Source organism: Sorex fumeus, unplaced genomic scaffold (genome assembly GCF_029834395.1).
Source record: "Sorex fumeus unplaced genomic scaffold, SorFum_2.1 ptg000141l, whole genome shotgun sequence".
NCBI lineage: Eukaryota > Metazoa > Chordata > Mammalia > Eulipotyphla > Soricidae > Sorex > Sorex fumeus.
This window is the reverse complement of record NW_026606198.1, coordinates 1,050,465-1,063,738: the sequence shown is the minus strand read 5'-3', so window position 1 is coordinate 1,063,738 and position 13,274 is coordinate 1,050,465. Positions and strand designations below refer to the sequence as shown.

The 13,274-nt window shown below is 42.7% G+C and overlaps 1 protein-coding gene across 1 annotated transcript in view; it reads left to right on the top strand.

Moving 5' to 3' along the window:
• The window catches only part of LOC130015911 (tensin-3-like), a 264,718-nt gene that overhangs the window by 47,651 nt on the left and 203,793 nt on the right, over nucleotides 1-13,274 (top strand). Inside the window, exon 2 of the mRNA XM_056106653.1 lies at nucleotides 1,873-1,984. The gene's annotated coding sequence lies outside the window, so the exon portion shown is untranslated. The remainder of the gene's footprint in view (nucleotides 1-1,872; nucleotides 1,985-13,274) is intronic.

Here is a 13,274-nt window from a genome sequence, read left to right as displayed (position 1 = left end):
TGGTTATTTCATTATTACTAGATATGTCTTGTCTTTAATATAGGCCTTCGGACAGAAAAATGTAAAATATGAAGCACACAGATTAATGATTTTAAATAGGTATACCTCCTGGGTAACTCCATTCAGCAAATTGCCTTCATCCCAGAAAGTTTTCTCATGCCCTTTCAGCCAGCCAGTTAGTCTCGAGAGGTAACTCTTATTTACCCTGAAACACAGAGCTGTCAGCTCACTCAGCCCTGTGCTGTGAAGGAAATCATTCACTGTGTGCTCTGGAGTCTGACTTCTTCGCTCAGCGTGACGATGCGTTTGATGTTCACCCTTATCATTACCAGTAGCTCGCTCTCTGTACCCCTTAACAGTATTCCATTGTATGAATGCCATGGGTCGGTCACTCGGTCTTCTGATGGAGGGTTCTTTCCTGTTTGGAATGCTCTGCATGAGGTGGTTGTGACTATCGTTATACAAGTCCTTCGTGGACTTTATCTTTAGGGATGTAAATGCTGATTTTATGTGCATGTGTATGCATGTATTTCATATATATGTTTGGTCATAGACAAAATATAAGAAATTGTCAAACCATTTTTCAGTGTAGTTTTACCATTTCCTGGTAGAGCCTGGCAAGCTCCCCATGGCATATTTGATATGCCAAAAACAGTGACAATAATGGGTCTCATTTCTATAACTCTGAAAGAGCGTTCAATACAACACCGTTGGGAAGGAAGAGTAAGGAGAGGCTGCTAAAATCTCAGGGCTGGGATGAATGGAGACATTACTGGTGCCCGCTCAATCCATGATGGGATGACAATGATACAGTGACAGTTTTACCATTTGTTTCACATTCTTGGTAACATTTCACCTTCTGAATTTAACTCTTTTGTTGGTATGTTATGGGCTCACTGAATCTATATGGGTATGTTATAGAAATCTGTTATTCACTGTCACATATTTGCAAATAGGTATATTGATGGGATATTTATTTCCTTTCTAAGGCAATCTGAAATTTTACAAGATTGTCACATATGATTGAGTCTTAACTCTACAAACATTAGTCGGGTAGATGAATGGCTCATTTCCGAGTTATAATGTGTATAGGAACGTAAAGTAAAGGCCCTCCCGTTGATCATCGATTTGCTTGAGCGGGCCCAGTAACGTCTCCATTGGAGACTTTGTTGTTACTGTGTTTGGCATATCGAATACGTCACGGGGAGCTTGCCAGGCTCTGCCGTGCGGGCGAGATACTCTCGGTAGCTTGCCGGGGTCTCCGAGAGGGGCGGAGGAATCGAACTCGGGTTGGCCATGTTGGCTGCGTGCAAGGCAAACGCCCTACCGCTGTGCTATCGCTCTGGCCTAATGTGTATAATTTGATGCTATTCCAGACTTAAGGACCATACATCTTATCCTGGGGTCTACAGTGAACTACCCCTCTGTTCAGAGTACTCATGGCTCAGGGGACTGAGGAGCCAGGAGCATCAGAATTACAGTAATTCTGTTCACTTAGTCATTTCGTTCAGAGGAAAAGCACTAGGCTCCTGGGAGTGGTGGGGGTACTTTGGTCATGGACAGAAGTGGTGCCTATTGGTTTCCAATCTGGAATGAATCCATCATCCTGTGAGGCTTCTGCTGCTGCCACCCTGGCCATGTGACCCTGGGCCTGTCTCAGCTCCCGTGTAGGCTGTGGCATGGAGAACACCAGAAGGGTGCCCTGAACTCTTCTGCAATCCCAGTGCACCTGGCTTCTCCTAGGTTTGTGTGACCTACTTCCTATTGTAGGTCTTCACAACTCTGCTTGGTTTCTTATCTCTTGAAAGAGAAAAGGGAGAAACAACTACTGAATTAAAGTGCTAATGATTTTTTTTATTTTATGTTTTTCAGTCAGAAGAATTTACTTCAAGTGTGCACAGCTTTAAGAATAAGACTTTTAAAAAATCCAAAGTTTGTGGGATTTGCAAGCAAATTATTGATGGTCAAGGGATTTCATGTCCAGGTGAGTCCATTTTGATCATTTCTTACCTCATTGAAGTAGAAGCAAGCAAGCTAACAAACAGAAACCAAAATTAAAAAAATCACGGAATTCCCCTCCTCAGGCTGTGTTTATCCCTTACTGGGCTCACTGGGCAGACACGACTGTATTTACACAGAATGTGACCCTGAGGAATTTGTTCCAGAAAGAGCAGTTACTCAATTACACGGGAGAGCAAGTGCCAGTTTATGACTTACCTCGTTGTCGGCACTGTGGTGAACACAGGTGGTTCACTCTTTCGTTCTGACCTCTTTCCAGTTTGCAGGAGAGAATTCTTTACCTCTTTCACAATTAGTGCTCGAAGTGTTCATGCCCCTACGTCTCTAGTTGGGCACCACCTCTGCTAGTAACCAGTCAAAAGCTTCACTGTTTGATTCCTGAACTCCTGGTAATTTATGCATCGTCACCTGTTAGAACTCTCCCTTGTCAGGCTGCTGTGATGGTTACTCTTTCTGATGCATGGGCCATTCTCATGGGGTTAGATCCATGCCCTGAACTGGCTGCTCCACACATAAGCAGGTCATGGGTATTGGCCACGATGGCTTAGCTGTCATCCAGTGGAAGGACTGCTTGGACGACAGCTTTGTCCCCAAGGCTGACAAAGGGTCGCGATGCATAATAATTTTGTTGGAAGAGTCATCTTTCCTTGTCTTCTCTATAAGTGAAGCTTGACTTGACTGCTTCTTTCAGTTTCTTCCGATCACTCACTAGTCTAGTTTCCATCGAAAATCCTTTCACAGATCCTACCCAGTTCATGCGTAGATGAGCTAATGGATGGCCGGGACAGGAGCCTGTGGCACTAAGTTGGTGTTGAGAATTGTGAGGTACGGGGGGGATTTGGCCCCAAGGTCAAAGATTCAGAGTCAGATCAGGTGTCAGAAGAAATGGGAGATGTGTCAGAAGAAATGACTGGAAAGGAAATGATCGAAACAGCGTCATAGAATGTGCAAAGGTGAAACTGTAAGAGAGAAGACAAGGGAAATCAGAGCTGAGAAAAGGAACAAAAGGTGGCAAGATAGAAAATGGAATGGAGGATTTTTTTTCGGTAAGAAATATTTGACAACGGTTTTATTGATTCAGTTACCCAAATGCAAGGTAAGCGCTAGTTGGAAGAAAAAGATGTGCGAGATGAATCCTGTTTCTGCAGCATTACAGGCTTTCCTGTGAGAACTCTGAGTTGTGGGTACTGACTGGCCACTCCTGTGCTGGAGGGAAGCACTCTGTCTTTCTGACCATCACACTCCACAAGTTGAAGATTTAGAGTAGATGGGCCTGTCAGATCTTATGTTTTCTAGTGCTTCATGCCTCGTGCTCTGTGTGAACCCCAGGAAGTACGGGACACAAAGCAGTGAGTATGGCTTTGGGAAGACCTCTGCTTGACCTCTGGCTCCTGTATTGGGTCGCTGGTTAATAGGGATATGTAGGGGCGGGCGCTCTGAGGAAAGAGTAGGGAGAAGCGGACGAGATCCTTGGAGCCCATCTCTGACTTGGTAGTGAGTGTAGAACGTTAAAGAAAAGGTTCCATCTGACAAGCAAGAAAATGGTGACCTGAATTCTGAGACTCCCGGAGACTTTTGGAAGAATAGCAGTTCTCTGACTACTCTATAATGTCCGGGTTTCAGAGCCAGACACTAGGTAATTTCTTCTGTGGCAGGAAAGTTCTTAGCATTGATTTTGGAAATCCCCTAGTGACAAGAAGAGCTGATGTAAGGAATGCAGATGCTCACGTGGAGACACTGCACAGGCAGGAGGGTCTGTGGTGCTGAATCTGGAGAAATGCAGAAGCGCAGTAACTGGGTGCTGGGTCAGGTCTGGGCCGGGGACAGACAGGCTCCTGGCAGGAGTCTCCAGCGGAGTCAGCTCAGAGCAATGCACTGTTGACTTTTCTATTTGACACTTTGCCAGTGTTCATTTTTGTAAGTTGGTGGATCAAAGTGGCATCTATGCCTTTATTACCGTTTTCATTCATTGGTTAGCATGGACGTGGTGCATCTAAGAAATCCCAAAAGTGATATCTGTGGCATTTATTTCTGTAATCTGAAAATTACAGAATTCTTGATTTCTAGAAATTATATATATGTATGTGTATATATATATATATATATCCCACCCACCAACTGGCCCCCTGTCGCTGTGTAATCCCATCAGCGGCCAAGACTCAGAGACTATAAAAACCAGCTTACGGAACTGCACGGCCGCACATGCGGCCACGTGACATCTTATTATGACGGCTTATTATCTCATTCCTACTTTGGACAAACTGGCAGGCTACCAAATGTAGCCTGCCCACATGGCAGAGTCTGGCAAACTCCCCGTGACTTACCCAATATGCCAAATACCAGTAACAATGATGGGTCTCATTCTCCTAAAGAGCCTTAAATATAATCTCAGGGCTAGGATGAAGGAGACGTTACTGGGGCCTGCTTGAGGCAATCGACGAATAACAGGATGATTTGTGATTTGTGTGATTTGTGATATCTCGGAGAGCCTGGCAAGCTACCAAGAGTATCTCGCCCGTACGGCAGAGCCTGGCAAGCTACCTGTGATGTATTCAATATGCCAAACACAATGGAGACGTTACTGGGCCCACTCGAGCAAATTGATGAACATGGGAGGACAGTGCTACAGTGCTATATATATACATGTATGCATATATACATATATATGGATATATACATATATACATACATATGCACACATATATACATACAGGCGTTCACCTTACAAACGGCCAACATGGCCGACCCGAGTTCGATTCCTCCGCCCCTCTCGGAGAGCCCGGCAAGCTACCGAGAGTATTCGATATGCCAAACACAGTAACAGCAAAGTCTCCAATGGAGACGTTACTGGGCCCACTCGAGCAAATCGATGAACAACGGGAGGGCCTTTACCTTTACCTTTACATACACACACACACACACACACACACACACACATATATCACTGTCCTCCCATTGTTCATCGATTTGCTCGAGTGGGCCCAGTAACATCTCCATTGGAGACTTTGTTGTTACTGTATCTGGCATATCGAATACGTCACGGGGAGCTTGCCAGGCTCTGCCGTGCGGGCGAGATACTCTCGGTAGCTTGCCGGGCTCTCTGAGAGGGGCGGAGGAATTGAACTCGGGTCGGCCATATTGGCTGCGTGCAAGGCAAACGCCCTACCCGCTGTGCTATCGCTCCAGCCCATATATATATATATATATATATATATATATATATATAGTTTTCTTACTCCTGGCTCAGTGCTCACGGATCACTCCTGGCAGGCGTGGGGGACCATATGGAGTGCTGGGAATCAAACTTGGGTTGGCTGTGTTCAAGACATGTGCACTACCCATTATATTATGGCCCCACTCCTCTAAATATATACCTTTTTTTTGTAGGGATGGGTGAGGTTTGAGCTTTGCCTGTCACACTGGGACTTACTCCTGGCTCTGAACTCTGGAGACTCAGGACCCTATGTGATACTGAGGATTGGAACTGAGTTTGCCACATACAAAGCAAGTGCTTTACCTGCTGTACTATCTGTCGGGCCCTGTAAATATGTCATTAATTTGTTAGGATTAAGTTTCATCAATTTTTTGAAATGTAGGAGTACTGCTATTTATTCAGCCACTGATTAGCTGATTAAATTGGGCATGGACTCCATAATTTTCATCAATTTTGATGAGTTTTGGCATACAGAAAATGTCAGTCTTTCCTACCAGATGTTATGCTCTCGACCATTGCTTATCTAATTTTTTTGTGTCATGTTTTCATACAGAAGTTTTAAAGGTTAGGCTTGTTCAATCTACCCAGCGTTCCATTTAGCTTTTGATTTTGCTCCTTATTTAAGATTGTCTTTCCAGGGGGCTGAAAAGATACTATGATGGGTGCCATACTATCCCATACTATGGTGGGTGCCATACTATAGGTGTGCTCGTCTTGCAGGTGCCCAACTCAGGTTCTATCCCTGACACCTCCTATGATTCCCTGAACACCTCCAGGAGCAATCCTCAAGTACAGAGTCAGTAGTAAGCCCAGAGCACTGCCAGGTGTGACCCAAAAATAAGAGCCACCCCCCAAAAAAAAGTGGGATTGCCATTCTAAAACTGGCTAAGTACCAGTAAAGTGGACCTGTAACTCACACCGTGCACAAAATTAACTCAGAGTAGGATCAAACTGAAAAATTCTGCACAATGGGAGAAATTATTACTAAAATAAAATGATACTGTATTGAATGGGAGAAAATATTTGCGTGTCATACATCTGATAAAGCACTAATATTCAAGATATAGAAAGAATGTACAGAACTCAGCTACAGTAAATAGCTTTATCAAATAGAAGGGAAATACGGAGGAGCTGCCTCTCGGAAGGAAAGATCCCCAGAGGGCCATAGGCACACGTGAAAACACTCTCTATCACTGCTACTGGAGACATGCAGATGCAAACGATAATCAGGTCACTTCACACCAGAGAGAATGACATCTATTGAAAAATGCCAGAAAACAAGTGTTCATGGGGACGTGGGGAAAAAGAACAGTGCCTGCTTTTGCTGGAAATGTAAAGCCGGTTCAGCCTCTATGTAAAACAGTGTGGAGACTTCTCAAAAAATAAAGAATAAAACTCCTGTATGATCCAGCATCTGTCTCAAGAACACAGAATCACTGATGCAAAGAGCTAAATGCAAGTTATGTTGCACGACTTAATAACAGATAGTATCTGTCTGTTTTCACTCGGGGCGCCCAAGAGTGGGGTGGGTGAGAGCCCTCCCCGTCCCAAGGGACCCAGCTCCAGCAGCTGACCTCCACTACCCAACCACCGCCACGCTCCTTTTCGGACTGCATCTCATAAGATACTTCCTACCCATTTTTCATAATTACCACACCATATTTGATGGGGTTCAGACAGTAGGCAATAAATCATAGAGAGAAATATATAAATATATGCCGCTTGGAGAGCCCAGCAAGCTGCCGAGAGTCTCTCCCCCTCACGGCAAAGCCTGGCAAGCTCCCCGTGATGTATTCGATATGCTAAATACAGTAACAACAAGTCTCACAATGGAGATGTTACTGGGCCTGCTCGAGCAGATAGATGAACAATGGGAGGACAGTGCTACAGTGCTTTTTTTTTTTTTTTTGGTCGTATTCAGCAGCATTTAGGGCTTACTCCTGCTGGTGCTCCGGGGACCAAATGGAATGCCAGGGTTAGCCTGGATTAGGTACGTGCAAGGCAGTTACCTTAACTACAGTACTATCTCTCCAGCCCCTCTACCAATATTTTTTTATACTCTACTTATACAACCTGGTTGGTTCTTAATCATGCTTAGAGGAATAAATCAGAAAGGCAAAGACAAACACTGGATAGTCTCACTTCTATGTAGTATATAAAGAAAAACGTAACGGGACAGTGGCCAGTGAAGCAAATTCTGACACCCCCACCACAGAGCTGAGGTTACCTTGGGCTGGGCGTGCAGTTCATCAGAGGAGTGCTTGCCTTGTATGTGTGAAGTCCTGGATTTGACCCTCGAATTGAAAACAAGTTCCCCAAAGCCAACCTTCCCCCAAAATGAGGTTATCAAAGAGGAGAGGAAGTAGAAGGTAGTGTTACGTAGACAGTGATGGAGGGATCATCTTGGCACTTTGGTGGTGTTATGATGTAATAACATTTTACCCCCATAACATATAAAAATTTACACTCCTGTAAATCAAATTTACTTAAATAAATAATATTACCACGGAATATGTAATTTTTTTCTCCATGCTCATAAAAAATTGGTGATATTTCATTCAATTATTAGTTTCTGCTTTTTTATTCAGATCTCATTTATAGCTAATTCATATGGAATTCATGTTGTTTTATAAATGAGCTAGTTTTCTCTCCTTTCCTCCCTCCTTCCCTCTCTTCCCTTTGGTATGCAGGGGTTATTTCTGCAGTGCTCAGGGCACCATGTGGTACTGGCAATTGAATCTGGACCTTCCACATGCGAAGTTCTCCAGCTCTTGGAGATTTCTCTCATCCCCTAGCCTTTCCTCTATTGACTGAGTACTGACAAAGTCTGTTTCCTATGCCAAGTATGCAGTAGTGGGTGAGCTATTATATATCCGTCTTAGATTTTGTGCAGTATAGGTCTTCTTTTTATCTTTTATTTATTTATTTATTTATTTATTTTTTGATGCACTTCCTAACATCTGGTAGTGCTCAGGGATCACTCCTGGTGGACTGGAATTGGATGCCTGGGATCGAATCCAGGTCTGCTGCATGCCAGGCCAGTGCCCTGTCACCGTTACCCTAATACATGGTTTTATATCCTTTCTCTGTACCTTGTCATTACATGCTAGCAGTTAGGTATAAGAATATTAGAAATATTGATTTCTTTCAGTAGCTATCCAGTATTTTATTTGTGAATATATACTTTCTTTTTTAATGCTTCAGTAACTTCCTCATGGCAAAAGGGAATCTTTGATGTCACTGTATTTTACTCCTCATTACCTGCGTAAGGAAAGTGACTCTGAGATGTCTGTAGGCTGCTGTCCTAAGCTCAGCGGCTCTGTTGATGATTTCAGCAAGAGCAAATGGAACTCTGGCTCTGAAGGGCAAAGGGGAATAGGTCATGAGGCAAGTTTTTTTTTTGCTTTTAAGAAAAGGTACATATTTGCCTTTATGAGTCATGAGATTCTTTTCACATAAAAAAGTGAAAATGACCAGACGTTAGGGACATTACTATGAATGTAACTATGTGGCACACAATTTTATACCATTTAAATTTAAAACCAGCAACAGTGATTTTAGGAAGCAGAACCTCCTTTATTATTATTATTATTATTAGGAAGCAGAACCTCCTTTATTATTATTATCATCATCATCATCATCATCATCAAATAAATAATATAATAAAACCAAGCTCCCAGAAGACCTCTTACTGTCTAGTTCTCGCTCTCAGAGAACCCGGCAGGCTATGTAGAGTATCCTGTCCGCATATATGCCTGACTGGGAACACCTGTAAAGGTGATTAGAGGCTGCCCCAAAAGCCTCCATCCCTCTCGGAGAGCCCGGCAAGCTACCGAGTGTATCCTGCCCGCATGGCAGAGCCTGGCAAGCTACCCGTGGCGTACTTGATATGCCAAAAACAGTAATAATGATGGTCCTCATTCCCCTGGCCCCGAAAGATCCTCCAATATGCCATCGGGCTACACTAGCACGTGGCAGGGACAAATGGAGACGTTACTGGTGCCCACTCGAGCAAATGGATGAACAACTGGATGATAGTGATAGTGATTATTCATAAGTATTTTTTGGGAGGGGGGCTTTTTTGGATCACACCCAGCAGTGCACAGGGGTCACTCCTGCCTATGCACTCAGGAATCACTCTTGGCAGTGCTTGGGGGACCTTATGGGATGCTGGGGATTGAACCTGGGTTGGCCGCGTGCAAGGCAAACACCCTACCCACTGTACTATCACTCCAGCCCCAGAGCCTCCTTATTATTTTTTAATTTTTTTTGGCTTTTTGGGTCACACCCGCCAATGCTCAGGGGTTCCTCCTGGCTCTGCACTCAGGAACCACTCCTGGCAGTGCTTGGGGGACCATATGGGATGCTGGGAATCGAACTCGGGTCAGCTGAGTGCAAGGCAAACGCCCTACCCACTGTGCTATTGCTCCAGCCCCAGACCCTCCTTTTTAAAGGGCTGTCATGATGGGCCCAGAAAGAGTGCGCTGAGCATTTTTGATTTCACCTGTTTGTAGTCTCATATTTTAGGTCCTGCTCCAGCATCAGAGGTATTTTTTTAAATGACTTTTTGTTAACTCTGAGTAATTCAGAGAATGAAAGTTTTGCATTTAAATCAAAAGATAATAGAAAACCCTAAAGACTATGCAAAAAAAACCCTTTTGGGAGTAACGCATGAATGCAGTAAAGTTACAGGATTAAAAATTCAGTAACAGAAGCTGGAGAGATAGTAGAGCTGGTATGGCTCTTGCCTTGCATGCGGCTAACCTGGGTCTGATCCTCCGCACCACCGAGGATGTTCTGAGCCCCACCAGGAGTAAGTCCTGAGAACCACCTGGTATGGACAACCAAAATTAAATAAGATCAATAATAGCAAAAGTCAGTTGTTTTTCTGTACACTTAATAATGAACTATTTTAAAGAGGAAACAAGCAGTCTAATTTCCAATTAAATACTGTCCTCCCATTGTTCATTGATTTGCTCGAGTGGGCCCAAGTAATGTCTCCATTGTGAGACTTCTTGTTACTGTGTTTGGCATATTGAATACTCTCGGTAGCTTGCCAGGCTCTCCGAGAGGGGCGGAGGAATCGAACCTAGATCGGCTGGGCTGGCTGCAAGCAAGGCAAATGCCCTACTGCTGTGCTATCGCTCCAGCCTAATTTCCAATAGCATAAAAAAAGTAAAGTATTTAGGAATAAATACCAAGATGAAAGATCTGTTCGCCACAAACTATATGACATTGATAAAAGAAACTGAAGATGCAATTAATTGAAGGCTAACTTGTATTCCTGAATTAAAATATTTAATATTATGAAAATGATTATCCTACCAAAGTTACTTATAAGTTCAATGCAATCTATCAGAATTTTAACAGTGTTTCTCCTTTTAGAAAAAGAGCCTTAAAATTTGTGTGGACCCACAAAAGACATAATAATCAAAGATTTCAATATCTTTAAATCTTGAAAGATAATAAAATGAGGCATTACAACTCCCAATTTTCTAAGCTATTGTTTATAAGTAGACATATAAGTCAGTGAAACAAATAATGAATCCTTAAAACAAAGCCATGGATAATATAATAATTCATGACTGAATTTAAAAAAATGTTTTATTAGTCACTATGAGATACAGTTACAGATTTACAAACTTTCATGCTTACGTTTCAGTCATACAATGATCGAGTACCCATCCCTCCACCAGTTCCCATTCTCCATCACCAATGATCCCAGTATCTCTCCCACCATCCCCACCCCACTTCCCCCACTCCCCCCTGTCTCTGTGGCAGGGCATTCCCTTTTGTTCTCTTTCTCCTTTTGGGTGTTGTGATTTGTGATAGAGGTATTGAGTGGCGCAATTGTGTTCGGTCTATAGTCTACTTTCGGCACATATCTCCCATCCCAAGCGGGTTCTCTAAACACCCTTTACTTGGTGTTCCCTTCTCTGTCTGAGCTGCCTTTCCCCCCAGCATCTGAGAACGGCTTCCAAGCTGTGGTGCAAACCTCCTGGTAATTATCTCTACTATTCTTGGGTGTTAGTCTCTTATTCTGTTACTTTATATACCACAGATGAGTGCAGTCTTTCTATTCCTTTGTTCCTCTCTTTCTGACTCATTTCACATAGCATGATACTTTCCATGTTGATCCATTTATATGCAAATTTCATGACTTCATCTTTTCTAACAGCTGCGTAGTATTCCATTGTGTAGATGTACCAGTTTCTTTAACCAGTTATCTGTTCTCAGGTACTCGGGTTTTTTCCAGATTCTGGATATTGTAAACAGTGCTGCAATAAGTATGCACGTGCAGATGTCATTTTGACTATACTTTGGCATCTCCAGGATATATTCCCAGAATGGTATTGTCGTGTCAAATGGTAATGTCGTGTCAGTTTCTAATTTTTTGAGAATTGTCCATACTGTTTTCCAAAAGGGCTGAACCAGTTAGCTTTCCCACCAGCAGTGAAAGAGGGTCCCTGTCTCCCCATATCCACGCCAACACCGGCTGCTTTTGTTCTTTTGGATGTGTGCCAGTCTCTGGTGTGAGGTGATATTTCATAGTTGTTTTGATCTGCATCTCCCTGATGATTAGTGATGAACAGCATTTTTTCATGTGCCTTTTGGGCATTTTCATTTTGTCTTTGAGAAAGTTTCTGTTCATTTCATCGCCCTATTTTCTGATGGGGTTGGATGTTTTCTTCTTTTGTAGTTCAACCAGTGCATTATATATCCTTAATATCAATCCCTTATCAGATGGCTATTGGGTGAATATCCTTTCTCATTCTGTAGATTGTCTTTGTATTCTTGTCACTGTATCTTTTGAGGTGCAGAAGCTTCTTAGTTTAATATAGTTCCACTTGTTAATCTGTTTCCACTTGGTTGGTCAGTGGAGTGTCATCTTTGAAGATACCTTTAGCTTCAATTTCATGGAGGGTTTTGTCAACCTTGTCTTCAGTGTACCTTATGGATTCTGGTCTGGTGTTGAGGTCTTTAATCCATTTGATCTGACTTTTGTGCATGGTGTTAAGTCGAGGTCTCAGTCGATTCTTTTGCATGTGGTTGTCCAATTATGCCAGCACCATTTGTTAAAGAAGCTTTCTTTGCTCCACTCCATATTTCTTGCTCCCCTGTCAAAGATTAGATGTTCATGTATTTGGAGTTGTGTGTAAGGATATTCCACCCTGTTCCGTTGGTCTGCAGCTCTTCCTTTGTTTCAGTACCATGCTGTTTTAATTATTACTGCTTTGTAGTAGAGTTTGAGGTTGGGGAGGGTGATGCCTCCCTTCTTCTTTTTTTCCAAGAATTGCTTTAGCTATTCTTGGGGGCTTGTTGTTCCATATGAACTTCAGGAGTGTTTGATCATTTCTTTGAAGAACTTTATGGGTATCCTTATAGGAATCACATTGAATATGTATAGTGCTTGGGGGAGTATTGCCATTTTGACAATGTTAGTTCTCCCAATCCATGAGCAGGGGATATGTTTCCATTTCCTCTTGTCCTCTTTTATTTCATGAAGTAGCATTTTGTAGTTTTCTTTGTAGAAGTCCTTTACCTCCTTAGTTAAGCTGATTCTGAGGTACTTGATTTTCTGGGGCACCATTGTAAACAGGATTGCTTTTTTCATTTCATATTCCTCTGTCTCGTTATTTGTGTATAGAAAGGTCAAGGACTTTTGGGTATTGATTTTATAGCCTGTGACTTTACTGTACAAGTCTATTGTTTTTAGAAGTTTCTTGGTAGAAGCTTTAGGGTTCTCTAAATAAAGTATCATATCATCTGCGAATAGAGAGAGCTTGAGTTCTTCCTTTCCTATCTGGATGTCCTTAATATCTTTTTCTTGCCTAACCACTATTGCAAGTACTTCCAGTACTATATTGAACAGAAGTTGTGAGGGTGGTCATCCTTGTCTTGTCTCTGATCTTAGTTAGAGGAAAGGCCCTTAGTTTTTCCCCATTGAGGATAATGCTTGCCATAGTTTTGTGGTAGATGGCTTTGACTATGTTGAGGAAAGTTCCTTCTATACTCATTTTGGTGAGAGTTTTTATCATAA